At 44.7% G+C, this 14290-nt stretch overlaps 1 long non-coding RNA gene across 1 annotated transcript in view; it reads left to right on the top strand.

The window, feature by feature from the left end:
• Nucleotides 1–12861, top strand: part of LOC125748368 (uncharacterized) — a 29005-nt gene extending 16144 nt beyond the window's left edge. The window contains exons 3-4 of the long non-coding RNA XR_007399526.1: nucleotides 7457–7626; nucleotides 12699–12861. This is a non-coding gene — a long non-coding RNA (uncharacterized LOC125748368). The remainder of the gene's footprint in view (nucleotides 1–7456; nucleotides 7627–12698) is intronic.
• The last annotated feature ends 1429 nt before the right edge of the window (nucleotides 12862–14290 follow it).

Here is a 14290-nt window from a genome sequence, read left to right as displayed (position 1 = left end):
TTTATACCTGCACTTTTAATATGCATTTTTTTTCCATAGCAAATCCTGCCAATTCCTGCTGCACAAGGCACCTAAATATCTCTAATGTCTAATGGCTTCCAGAGGAGCAGTATCATGCAAGGGGTTCAAATGTTATGTGTGTGTGAGTTTGCATGTTCCTGATTATGTCCTGGAGCTCAAAAGACATGTAGTTAGACTACCTAGCATCCCTAAATTGCCTATAGAGTATGACATAGTGTGTGAGTATAAGTGCCCTGTGATGGACTGGTGTCCCAGCCTTGTGCCCTGCGCTGCCAAAGATAAGCTCCAGTGCCACCCCCCCTCCAACCCCCTCCCGCAACCTTCACTAGCAGTTAAAATATGGATCAATGCATATTCTCAGACGGACTACAAATCCCTCTGTGATGCAATCTTTATAAAACAGCCTGCCATATTCTCCTCTAGGTCAGTACTGATAATAGTAAAGGCAGCCCAGCAGGTAACAGAGTGGAATAAAATGACTCATGATCAAATTAATCAGAAGGCTGTTAGCTTCAGTAACACAATGTGGCAGTCCATGACTATGTGCACCCCCCCCCCCCCCCCCCCATGGTTTTTAATAGGGGGTTTTTATACAGACACTTGCTTTCCACATCTTATCAGACATTATCTAATTACATTTCCTTTGCATTGCCCGCTCCTTTGTAAGCCGTGCTGATGGGTTTTCCTCTCACTTTATGAATTTGTAAAATCGCACCCTGATAACTAATACTTGCAAGTCCTTTAGGATGTTACTTCAGTTTTAATTTGCTAAACATCTACAAAAAAGAAACTAAATGAATGTGTTGATGAATTTCAAATGTGCATTAATGTTGGTTGGAAACTTCAGTTATAATAAAAATATCTCCAGTGTGGCTTGTTGTTCTTGTTTTGATGGCCGGGCAGCTGCAGGATTCTACCTGAGAGCAGGCTGATCCGTTTGGGGTCTGTGCTTATGTCCCGATCCGTTAGGGGTCCGTGCCCAGGCCCTGATCCGTTAGGGGTCCGTGCCCAGGCCCTGATCCGTTAGGGGTCCGTGGCCACATTCAGATCCGTTAGGGTTCCGTGCCCAGGTCCCAATCCGTTAGGGGTCCGTGCCCAGGTCCTGATCCGTTAGGGGTCTGTGCCCAGGCCCTGATCCGTTAGGGGTCCGTGCCCACATTCAGATCCGTTAGGGTTCCGTGCCCAGGTCCCAATCCGTTAGGGGTCCGTGCCCAGGTCCCGATCCGTTAGGGGTCTGTGCCCATGTCCCGATCCGTTAGGGGTCTGTGCCAGGGTTATGATCTGTTAAGGGGTCCGTGTTCAGGTCCAGATCCATTAGAGGTCTGTGTTCAGGTTCTGATCTATTAGAGATCCATGCTCAGGTTCTGATCTGTTAGGGGTCCATGCTCAGGTTCTTATTCATTAGGGGTCTGTGCCAAGTTTCTATTTCCAAGCTTGTCAGATGCTCATGGCATCCTCATCCTGCCACTCAAAACCCACGTGGTACCTTATGTGAGCTCCCCCCCCCCACCCCCTCAAGGCCGTTTGCTAAGTCACTGCCCCCACAGAAGATGACACCCTATAGGCTGCCACCTGTGGCTCTTTATGGGTTAACCTGCACTGGTCCCTGTGCATTTAGGGTTAGGGATAGGGTTAGGGTTGCCCTGCTTCTGCCTGTCAACAGCTGGGTTTTTCTCCAAACAAGAAAAGGGAGAAAAAAGTCAGTAATTAAGGTACATGAGGGGGTGTTGAGGGAATAATGGAATTTTAAACTTCTTAAATGCAGTTTACTGGGGACTAATTAAAACTGTGGTGCCTCTAGGAATTACTTAACTATTCCAAAAATTGCTTAATGTGCTGGAAGGTAACAGTTAAAAAGGTTACTGAGAAATTCCACTTCTGTTCATTGGATTTGGATAGCCTTAGATTTCCACTTATTTAAGAAATAATCTGTTTTTAATATCTCCAGAGAATGACTTCAGTATTTTTAACCCTTAAACATTCCCCACTTTTGGTGTTAACTTCTCCAAACCTCTGTGAATATGTGTATGTGTAGCAAACAGAAGAATATGATTTATGTCTTATAGGTTTAATTGACTTGTGCAGTTCTTCTCAATTATTAGAACACCATACTAATGAACACACCAGGCACACGTATAAGTGTAATTTGGAAAAGAAAATAAATATCGCTTTAAGGTGATCAATAAAGGTAAATATTAATTCAATAATACATTCATGTAAATTATTTTGATTACCACTGGTGTCTTTAAGATCATCAAATAACTTGACTTTCTAAACAAATAAAATAACATTTCCTCAAAACACCACCTCCCCCAGATGGTTACCACGTTTTCTGCTTATGCTTGATGCATGCAGACATGCATGTGCATGCAGTGGACTGTTCATCTGATTATTTACATACATTTTCCTGTTAGCTGGCAATAACGCTGCAGCAAGACGGAGAAGGATCTTTCGACAAATTAGAGCAAATGACGATGCAGGCACAGCTTACCAGCGAGCCTCTTTAATGCATTGGGTTATGTTTAACATTAATTCACCGTTGGTGACATTTTTGCTGTTTCTAAAATGTCCAATAAATAGGCATGCATTGCAAGGACAGCGGCACCTCACACACCCTGGGCGTTTTAAATAAATATGCAAATAGACCGGGCTCTTGCGCCCGAGCTCTCTTACCTCTGCTAAAATACCCCTTTCACTTTCATTAATTTTATCACAGAGGCAGTCTCGCCCAGTTTATTTATTTTCCATTTGCTTTTGATGCATAAATAAAACCTCACTCAAGGATGCAGAGTGTGCACGAGGTAATAATCGCTGTTTTAAAACACATTAAATGCCAATCTGAAGCTTTATGGCTGCAATTTTTGCGTTGCTTTATGGGAACATTTTGACCAAAGAGTGATGACAGGATAGGAAAAGCATCAGAAGAGATCCTACAATGCGGGAGTTACATTAAACACATGGGAACTCTGAATGCCCCATTCAATTTCAGATGTCAAGACAGACTTCCTGCCAGGCAGAGTTATTAAGCCCAGGCATTATTTATGCAGAGTAGATTTCCTTTGCCTGATTTCACTCATAAAATGTTAATATATTCATAAGGAAATTGTACTCTTTTAATCTGGGAAGAAACACTTATCTGGAAATAGCTCTTGATTCAGCACCTGCTCTTGTTTTAGAAGCTTACAAAAACACAATGCTGCAATAATTTATTATTATTATTATCTTTTGTCAAATAATGTATAGGACATTGTGTAAAAGGCGCAGAAACACATTTTTAATCATGATATACAAATATTTAGACCATTTTGCTTATTGAAAGGTTTTTGTGGGTCTAAGTTATGTGTATGAATGATCACAATTATTACGTGGTTTGAGTGAATTGAGGTGTATTATATTTTAGCATGTGTGTGGTATACACATATGTATATAATTTAAGATTAAAATAATATGTGAGGCGGATATTTTTTTCTGCTTTTTCTTTTTTGGGATTCATTTTTGCATTTGATCAAATAATTCACCAGAAATAAACAAGCAAATGTACCCTTCCTGTTATCGCCTTCATGACGGCACCATGAATGTCTATGCTTTTGTCCAGTATTACTACATGCTTCTGCATTTAAAAAAAGCCTTTGTGTTACTCCTCTGAATTGTAACATTATTGCTTTCAGGTTTATGAAAACACAAACATCCTATTGCATACTGTCAGTGTTCCATACTGAAAAAAAATGCTAATGTTACACTGTAATATCTCCGAATTTTTTTTTAAATGCTCAAATTGAATTTCTGGCAATGCACCAAAACCATCTGTATCTAGACACATTAAAACACAGATTTCTCATTTAAATGAGGCCCCGCATGTTGAAAATTACTTTCCTGCAGTTGCTATGCAACTGTACCTTCAGAAAAAAAGAGGGAGAGATAGGAGCCCTCTGTGTACGGCCCTGTCATTTACACAAGCAACGAAATATAAAACAGGCTTCGAGGCTGCAAGCTCTCAAACAGCCCTCTGTTTACTGGCATGAGCTGGTCACCTGACCTTTTCCCCCCCAGCTGTAAGGCCCAGTGCTCTCTTAACACTTCATGTAACATTTTGGGAATGCTATTATTCGCTTAAAAAAATATGCAGCAGCTGCTCAGGCTGCAATTACAAGGAGTGTGGGTCTGTCTGTCACGCTCCTTCTCTCCCTGACACCCAGAATCCGCTGATGATTTTTCTACTCGGTCTGTCTTGGGCGCCAAGACGTCAAAAATGAGAAAAATAAGGGAAGTAAAACTGGCAAGGCAATTCTAATATCTGCTCATATTTGTGACTTCTGACTCTGTGAACGAGTTCATATATATATCCAGCACTGGAGATATTCGTTGGTGACTCACGGACAGTGGGAAGCAGGTATCACGGTCTGAGACACCACTGTAAGTTAGGGTTACTAACACTACTGGGCCACAGTGACGGAAAACTCACCGAGTGTCTGTCGATTTCTGAGCATATACTCCACATTTAAACTTCATGTATTTTTCAGCTTCCCATACGCAGTCGACTTCATTAACAGTCATCCACTCTCTGCTCTATAGATTCTAGTCTGATGGCTTCAGATTTTCGAACACATGCACAATCAATGGTCTGCAAAGGATCCTCGGCACAAAGGAGCGACACCCTTTGCACCAGCGAACCCTTAGCATGTGCGGCTGTAATGGGCTCGCTGTTGGACCTTTACGGGGTCACACAATGGCTGGTGGTGAAGGTGCAATGTGCCACCTTCCTATTCCCTCATTCTCCTTGCATTCTGGGTGACTAAATAAAAGCAACAACAAGAAGAAGAAAATGGATCAATATAAAAATTATATAGTCCAGTCTGGACAGACATATTCTTCCCATATGTTGATGATCAGAAAGTACATTTTTGTTTGTCAAGAATTACTTGAACTATTATGCTCGCTTTACATTAATAGTGCAGGGTTGCCCACTTCATGCACTTGACGTGGCGCTCACGCTTTCAGACTCTCAAACAAGAAATCTTACGGCAAATCTATATTATTGCGTTATAAACCTAAAAATAGCTACATAAAAAGTGTTCAGGTAATTTGCAAACCATACAGATTATTTGCAAGATAATAAAGCTGTTACATGAATTTAAATGTTCATGTTTGTGCAGACTTGATTTGAATTTAGAATCTCACTCCAGCCAGCTGACCAAACCTGGCAACCCTGATAGTGTCGTTTCAACCTGTTTGTCAATGCGATGCACATTTCATAAGGCAGTGACAGATTTTAAAAAGCAACATGATAAATTTCATTATTCATGTTGTTCTGCCCTCCTCCTTTGACTGCCAGTAGCACACTGTAGCTCTGCTGTCCTGAGTAATTCCACTGCTAACACCACTGACATTTTCGAAGGGAAGCACAACAATTAGACAAGAAAATCCGCTGATATTAACCTTCCGTGATGAAAGGCACCATATTTTTTGAACAACGTACTGCTAGCATCTACAAAGAACCTGTCAATCAGGTCATAGATGATAATTCAGCTATAGAAAGCAGTGAAGTTTTTATTTACTTATTTATTTATTTGCTTACTTATTTATTACGGCTGCGGAGTGCCGCAGGTTTAATGCACGTTTGTGCATGTTCATCATTTATAATGCATGACAGTGCTTGTCTGGGGCGGTTTAAACAGCTTACCCATCTGTTTGTGCCTTTTCCTTGCCTGGGCCACAGCGTCGGAAGAGCCAAACATCACAGGATAGGACAGATGCGGACTGGCAGCTGTCAGGGTTCGGGTTCTGGGGCCACCGTCCGGGGAGGACGAGGCCTTCATTAGAAGGCTTCTCTGAGGAGCCCATCCTGACATTTCACATGCGATATACCAGCAACCAGGACAGTGCCAGTCAACACATCAGGCGACATAGGCGGCCGCCTAGGGCGTCACCTTCTTAGCAAACCGCTGGCGTCAACCCCAGTGAAACTTGCCGGGGGGGGGGGGAGGGGGGGGCAATGGAGGGGAAGCTTGTGGTGAGGGGGTGGCACCAGAGGTAAGCTTAGCCTAAGGCTCCACACGGGCTTCAGCCGGCGCTGGGCCAGGGTGAGTGGTTTGAAGATGGATGACTGGATGGAATAACATCCATGTAGCAGCACTGGCTTACCAATTAACACTGTAGCATCACACCTCCAGGGCCCATGTGTGTGCAGCTTTCCTGTAGGTGCTCCACTTTCCACCCACAGGCCAGAAACATGCAGTCAGGCTAATTGGCATCATTGAGTTGTACATAGTTAGTGTGAGCCTGAGATGGACAGACTTCCTGTCCAGGGTGTGCATCGGATGCTGAGAGACTCCCCCTGACCCAGTACCGGGGGAATAGTCATGGGAAATGGAGGGGGGGATTCATACTGGCTCTATAACAGTCTTCTGTAACGTTACCTGCTGGTGTCTCACGGATTGTAAGGCTTAGGGACGCTTTGGGTCTGACACCCCAGAGCACCGTGAACTCGCAGGGAAAAACAGCCCTCAAAGGTGCGTCTATGGATGCGCTGAATGTGCAGTCAGAGATGGACACTCCTCTGAGACAATTACAATGATGTGTGACATCCTTCCTGAGGTTATATGTGCATTCTGCTGTTGCAGCAGATTCGTTTTTAATGCAGAGAGACATACAATAATATTACAAGTCAGAGATATTGGGGAAGAGGTCGGTGACGCATAGTGGAAGCTGGTCACATGACCGGATAGCAGGCCAGGTCAGGTGCAGCCGGACTTCCTGTGCAGCGCGGGGCACTGTTCCGAAACGTGGGAGAGGACGTGGAGGTGGCAGACGGCGCTGCTGCTCGTACATCCTCTTTTGGGCTCGGCAGACACTGACTCACGACCGCCAGTGTCACGGCCCCCACATTAGAGGCCGATCAGTCACAGACTAGGGGGAGATATTAACGCTTTATTGTATATCATGGAATTTATTCTCTTGCATTACATTGTAATTGATTTCTTCCTTCCTCTGATGCAAGAAATGCATCTTTGATGAATTGCAGCCAACAAGAAGTCAACTTCAAATCACTGATCGAGTCACTGATCCAAGTATGATCTTATTTAAGATGAATCCTTCCACCTTCTACCTGGTAATCCTGGTCAGGTTCCTGGGGGGCTTGGAGTCCATCCCAGGCAGCACAGGGCATGGGAGGGGGTACACCCTGGATGGGTGACCAATCCATCACAGAAAACTTACACATGATACTCTGTAGGCAATTTAGAGATATTTACAATGTATTATACATACATATATATTTAAATATACTTTAGATTGCCCACAGTGCACGTGCCCAGCGATGCCCCCGCCCCCTTGTGTCCCATGCTGCCTGTGATTGGCTGCTGTTCCAGCATGACTGTGCTGAATGGGCGGTTGGAAGATGGAATTATGGGGTGCTTATTGTTATCGTTCCCTCCAGGACGTCCCCTTCCCTTCCTGGGGCATGTTTCTGGCTCACGTTTGCCCAGTACTGCACAAGCACTTAAGGAAGACAGACGGACAGATAGACGCTTTGCATAGTACGTGCATATTACAAACTGATGGACTGTTTGGTTTGGAGACAAGTCACTCCCAAGAAGAGCCGATGAAGTAAGTGAATCCTATACTCAGGAAATTGAACTGAAAGACATACTGCTTGGAAGTTGAATTGAAAAATGACATCGACCTATAGACTAACCTTCAGAAGATTAAAGCCACCGGCCCTTGCCGGTTAAAACTGCACGCTCTAATTAATAAAGTGGCCGTGAATGTGATTTGCATACTCTTATCTAAAGTGCTAACGCTAATTCCTTTATTAAACACATTTAGCTCTGGCTCATTTCCATTCACAATTACGTTACAATCAAATCTCTCTTGCTTAAAGTTCAAACGCTGGCACCAAATGCGTCCCGTTGAAGATTTCTCTTCTTACGCCACTCGGTGTGTTTGAGAAAGTTCAGCTGCAATCATAGAAAGTCATTAGTGAAGGCCTGCTATTAATTGGGATCAATTCAATGTTAAAATTGCTGTGGCCCTTTAATATAGCACATGAAATGATCTCCATAATTAAGAAGGAAATTCCTTTTGTCAATGCAAGTATGCTTGAATCATTTAATGATCTTTATAGTAAGGAAGTGCCTCGTTTGAACGTTCTGGGCATTGACTGGACCTGTTCTGAGCCAAATCGCCAGCCCCAGCATTTTGATGCACTGCAGGATATTGAAATGAATGTCTACTGAAACTGAGTTGAGTCATTATAGTTTAACCTGATTTTTATAAACGAGCGAAACTGGACTGTTAGCCATGCCTCCCCTTTCCTGTCTCCACTTTTACCTATAGGCACCTATTTTGCACTAGCTAAATTCTTAGGTGTTTATTTTTAGTTGATCGGCACAAAAATATGAAAATCAGCAGCCATTTGTACAGTGACCCTCTTCTTCTATCTTTGCACATGTGGAAAAATAATAATGCACCTTCTCCTTGGTTAGCGACTACCTTGGTTACTGACCATTCGCGAATATGACAGTAACATAAAAATTAATTTCCAATCAATGAGCGCATTTCTGACCAAATTTTGTGTATCTGACAATAATGCACCCTGGAGTGAAAGTAATGTTGGCATACCATAACAACAATTTTATCTAATTGAGATGACAGCAACCAGTGATTGTCACTGCATAAAAAAACAGTAGCAGTTACACCTAGGCTACCATGATTTTCCTTTGGGTCTATTTGGCTTAATGACCTAGTCACTGGAATGGAACTTGGTCAGTAAATGAGCAGAGGGTATAGTTTAGAGGATGATTTCCATAACTCAGTATTTAATTAACTGAAAAATTTAGCATACACCCTTTTCTAGTGGAGAACTCAATTACCTCCCTTCTACTTGCACAAGAAGGATCTTCTGCAATGTTCCTTAGGAGTCTATGGAGGAAAAAAAACAAAGAGGAAAACTGGCAGTGAATCCAGTGAAGAATGCAGTGTTGGGTCTGTAGTCGGGACACGTAAACACACACCAGGGCCTATCTGCCTCCTCGGGATTAGGGCAACAATTCAGGGGCATTTAAGTTGCCTGTGTGTTTATCAACGTGCTGCGCATTCAAGCGATTTACGATGCCACAGTCCGGCACAATGGCGATAATCATGTAGCGCCGGGCTCAAGATGAAGACAAACAACTAAACAGCTGCAACACAGGGTGGCTCCCTGACAGGCTGCCAAGCCACCATTCGTCTCCCGTCCCGACTGGGTTACTGTAATTCAATCAGCATTGGCCGTGTAGTACAAATCTCATTGTCACTTGTGCAAATCATGCAAATGGCGAGATTTATAGTCAAGATGGCCAACGGAATAAAGTGGCCACACAGGGGCAGGTAGCAACGTCCAAGTGGAGGCGAAACGTGAGTCAACGGCAATTCGCTTACCTAAGCTATATGTTACCCAGTCATATGTAATTTTTCACCTCTCATTACTTGGTTCCAGACATCATATATGGTCTATATGGTAGGATATATAAATAAAGAGGCGTAGCTGGTGATGTTAATGAGCCCCTCTCATGTACCACACTACAGCTGGTCTTCAGCTAAATGCCCGCCAGCCAAAACCAATGTAGAAACATCCTCCACTTCGCTGAGGGTCACAGAAATTAAATTACGGCCAGGGACCAAATTATAGCCAGCGTGTGGATGTGTACGCCTTTGAGTTGAGCTGTGGTTGGTGCTGTGTGCATTTTTTAATTCTCCCGCCCAGAATCCCATCCTAACATGGTGGGAATCCCTCCCGAAATCTCAGCCCTCTGTTAATTAATGCACATGTTTCACTTAATTCCATTTTGCATATTCATCAAGCGGGGCGGGGGTTCGGGTGGGGGAGGGGGTGTGTGGAACGTGGCCTGGTCCCCATGCATCAGCCAGGGTTCGACAGCCCGCTACAAAGCAGACAGCAAAACATTTTCTACTGCATAGAAATCACCGCCAATTGCACAACACCATTAACTCCCTGGCACACGGTACAGGCTGGGTGGTAATTGGTCCTGTATGCCAGCCCCGGCACTGTATTCACCCGCATCTGCCCGCGACCTCTGAAGCGCGCTTCCCGTTTAACCGGATTGTGCTTCCCGGAATTCCTGACACGCCACGGCACAATCAGGAAATATTCACATGGTAATTCGGGCAATCAAATCACAACATTGGTATCGGCGCCAGTGACGAGCTGGAGGGTAGCAGATACGAGGAATGAAAGGCTGGCATTCGGCGGTGCAGGGAACTGTGAAAACGGCGGGGGGTTCTGCCAAGCGTCTGATAGACAGAATGCAGCGGAAAAGAGAAATAATCATCTAGAAAATGCTAAATGTAAAAGCCATAGGATTTGCCGTAAGAATTCACTTGGACCTGTCAGAGTTACTTTCACAGGGTTCGGGACTCGATCGTGGCCTCAAAGACACCCTACGAGAAAGGCCATCTCTGTTGCTGACGCACACAGGGTAATTTGAAACTGCAGACTTACCACCCAGAGCTAAAGCGTGTATTTGATCATACAAGACGGGGGCTATCGCACTAAATCCTCACCAGGGGGATGTGAGGAGATTAAAAAGGAGTAGCACGTTCCTTCAGATCTCCAGCCCTTCACAGGAAGATCAAGCAGCCGGCCTTTGGTGCTCATTAGCTGCCACGAGTTTAATGAGACCACCTGGCTACTCTGCTGGGCAGCGGCATAGCAGGCAAAACCGGAACCTTCCAGCACTGTCTGGCACACATTTCAGCAGGGAAGTCGCTTCTGGGTGCGGTCATGTCTGGATTAAAGCTGTTAATCAGTTCCCCATTCTGCCTCTAACAGGTTTCACCTCGACCCGAGTGGCTCTAAGAGGGATTTCGGTACGGCCACTAACCGGGAGCGTTGCCACGGCGACCAGCCGCCTGTCCCTTTGTCACCTGCTGCTTTTGTCGCGATGGTGGATTCAGATGGACTCAACTTTCATGTCGATAAGTGGGGAGTAGCAGTGGCCTATGCAGGGTAAAGAGTGCCAGCCTGATACCTAAAGAGAGCGCTGTGTGGAAAACCTGGTTCTGTATGACATCGGAGAGATGTGAAGACCACAGGTATCAGAGCTCTCAACATGAGGAATATATGAGTTTAAAAATAGTGACCAGAGACTCACGTCCCCTACAGAGGACAAAAATGAACTGCTGGGTCTTACAAAGATGGATGGATGGATGGATGGATATCCCGAAAAGGAAATTCCATCTTTGCAGTAGTACAACACATACATTTGGACAGTGATTAAGGGCTGTTTATTGGGATATTTTTTCTTTCTTATTTAATCACAGAGTCACAGCGGCTTCCAATCTGTCTCCCCAACTAGCACAACAAGCTCACTTTATCCTCTTAATGCTTTTAGTTAAAGGCGAATAGAGGGACTTGTCCCCAGACCCTGCCCTTCCCCCTGTAATGTGCACGCCCTCCTGTGTTTTACACACTTTGCCAGTCATCTCCAGACTGCGCACATTTACTCTCTGGACACAGTCTGTCATGTGTGTCAGCAGTGCACTTCGCGAACACCATGTTTCGGGCTGCGTGGGCTGTCACGTTCCCAGACCCAGTGCATGACGTGGCATATATCTGTGGCATGGTGTCAGACCCAGGAAGGACGAGGAACATTAAATCTCATCTGTCACGTGGTTGATTGGCGAAAATGTCCCCCTGGCTCGCTCAGCCAATATTCAATCATTCATTAACCTTTATTTTACGAGGCAAAGCGTTAAGAACAGTTTCTTATTTACAAGTACAGCCTAGCAGGCGTGGTGCACAGTCCAGACTCAACAGCACACAACTCACAAGGAGAAATGTTCCACAGATCATCAAGAGCAAATGTCTGAAGTTCGGAGCACACATATGTCAAGAGTAGGAATGTACATAGGACTGGGGTCACATGAGCCCTAGTCCCAGCTGAAAGTGGATTGGCCCCTTGAGTGCCTTCTCTCCTGTATCTCATTGATTCAAGACATATCATTGGCTAATGATAAAGTTGGCCTCCTCTGAATGAATTATGGCTCCTCTTATGTCCCCCACCTTAAGGAATCTTAGAATTGCCCCTGATCAAGAGCAATTTAAATGTTAGTCCCCCACATATAAATCACAAAGTGCACGGCTACTTTTTCCCTAATTAAATTACTAATAACTGCTGCACACGTCGCAAATTAATTTCAGCCACAGGCAATCATTAATGGCACCACTCCGTTAATACTGTGGCTGATAAATCAGCAGTGCGGTCATATGTGATGAGTGATGGGTCTGAGTGTATGCGTATGCATAGCAAAGGGCTTCAAATCAAGGCATGTAGGTAGATAACCAAAACTTGTCTGAGGTTCTACAAGTTGGTAATAAAAGTCAGTAGTTAGCACTGTAGCCTCAAACCTCCAATCTCAGCTACTGCTCTTTGTATCAGTTTGTATTTATTTATTTAGATTGTTTTATCCAGAGCTGCATACAGAAAGTTTGGGGTCGGAGACCATGGTCAGGCAATTGTGGTTATGGGCTTAATGGTGATATGATTCAAACCCATGACTGTCTGGACCTGCTGAGCTACACGCCTCCCCCTTGATGCTTGCCTATGCATGTTCTCCGTGTTTTCACATGCTTCTTCTAAGTACTTGTAAATACTCTAAGCGCTCTTATCTTACTCCAGGGTCATCCTACAGTCCAAGAACATGAAAGAAAGTGAACGGAGCCCGGCAATGGTCCAGGGCATCCAATGACCTCTCCTTCATGGAATGGGCTCCAGGCTCACTGTAACCCTCTACTGGACTAGCTGTTATGGAAAAATGTGTAAGAAGTAATCTTTTCTCTGCTTTACCTTAATAAAATGGTTAATAATTGTTGACAAGCAGAGGCTTCAATATCTCCATTGTTTTACACAATGGCTCTTTCATATTCAGTTGTTTACTCATTTTCTCAAAATAACGCGACAGTGTGAAACGTGAGATGAGCCCATTCACATGGTGTTCACTAGAGCCAGTCTGCCGGGGGGGGGGATCAGACCAGCTGAAGGTGTCAGACTGACTTCAAACACCGTGAATTATATTAAGAATATTAAAATACCTGAAGGGAATGGAACTCAACCCAATGCCACCCTGGACACTCGCGGTGCCGCGCTGTGTGAGGACCTTGAAGCTTTTGGAGACCATTTAAGGTGTACCGCCCCCACAAACGATGAAATTACCAGCTGAGAACGGAGGATGAGACCTAGCCAATGGTGACTTATCACAGGCGAGGTCAGCATCAGCCCTGGTCACACCACAGCTGCATGAAGAGGTCAGACCATTGCTGTGCTAAGCTAAGCTAACGGCACATGGAACCATACAGCACACTTCTGCTAAAACGCCCATCATTGTCACAGCCCAGTCCATGTGATCTAGGTGGACTTTTTTTCTTAAAGACATGCTTAATTGCCCAGTCTTTTAGTGTTGTTATGATTCTGCTTCAGAACGTAGTAAGTAAACCATAAAAAGCCAACCAAACGGACAGACCGAAACGTGGAGATTGGGTGAAATGCTGCCAGGAGTGAGTCAGGCACGCACTACATGGCCCTGTGGGTGCTGATGGCGTCTCGGCACGAGAGATGAATGGCCCCAGGTTAGTGCAACATTCACCTCAACAGCTGTAGGATCATTCGTCAGTTTACTGAACACAAACCTTACGGGGCAACGTTGGGAAAGATCCCATTCTGCTAGCTATGGAGGACGCCACTTGTAAGGTGGGCAGGAGGCATCTTACAAGCGTCTTGCGTCACAGCAACGTGGATCCTTCCCACAAGAGCCCTCAAATGTGTCTGAGGTGGGCGGGCGGAGGAATAGGCAAGTTTCTATTTACGTTTATTTGTTTAGCAGACATCTTTGTCTAAAGCCACAGACAGCGGGATGGGATAATACGTCCAAGAATCCGACAAGGAATGCGATCAAAAAGAAGAGCTTAGATACACGGGTTACATGGGAAGGCGCTGCTCAGGTTGGGCAACATCTGGAGATGGTGTTCATGTGCCGGGAGTTAAAGTGGGAACTGTACGCCCACACTCCACAATCACACGGGACGGGGCAATTCTCTGGCTGCTTTTAATGCTAATGGGCCTCCATTGAAATGGGGGGCAGGGAGGTGATTTACTTTTGTTTATCCAGGAACAGCTATGAATGTGTTAAACTATAGTGTATAGAGCCGTCCCTTATGAATAAGCATAGACTGAAAACTAGCTTTGGGGGAAAAGGTAGATATGAAATTATCCCA

The sequence above is a fragment of the Brienomyrus brachyistius genome, chromosome 9, assembly GCF_023856365.1.
Source record: "Brienomyrus brachyistius isolate T26 chromosome 9, BBRACH_0.4, whole genome shotgun sequence".
Taxonomy (NCBI): domain Eukaryota; kingdom Metazoa; phylum Chordata; class Actinopteri; order Osteoglossiformes; family Mormyridae; genus Brienomyrus; species Brienomyrus brachyistius.
This window is presented reverse-complemented; position numbering and strand designations above follow the sequence as displayed.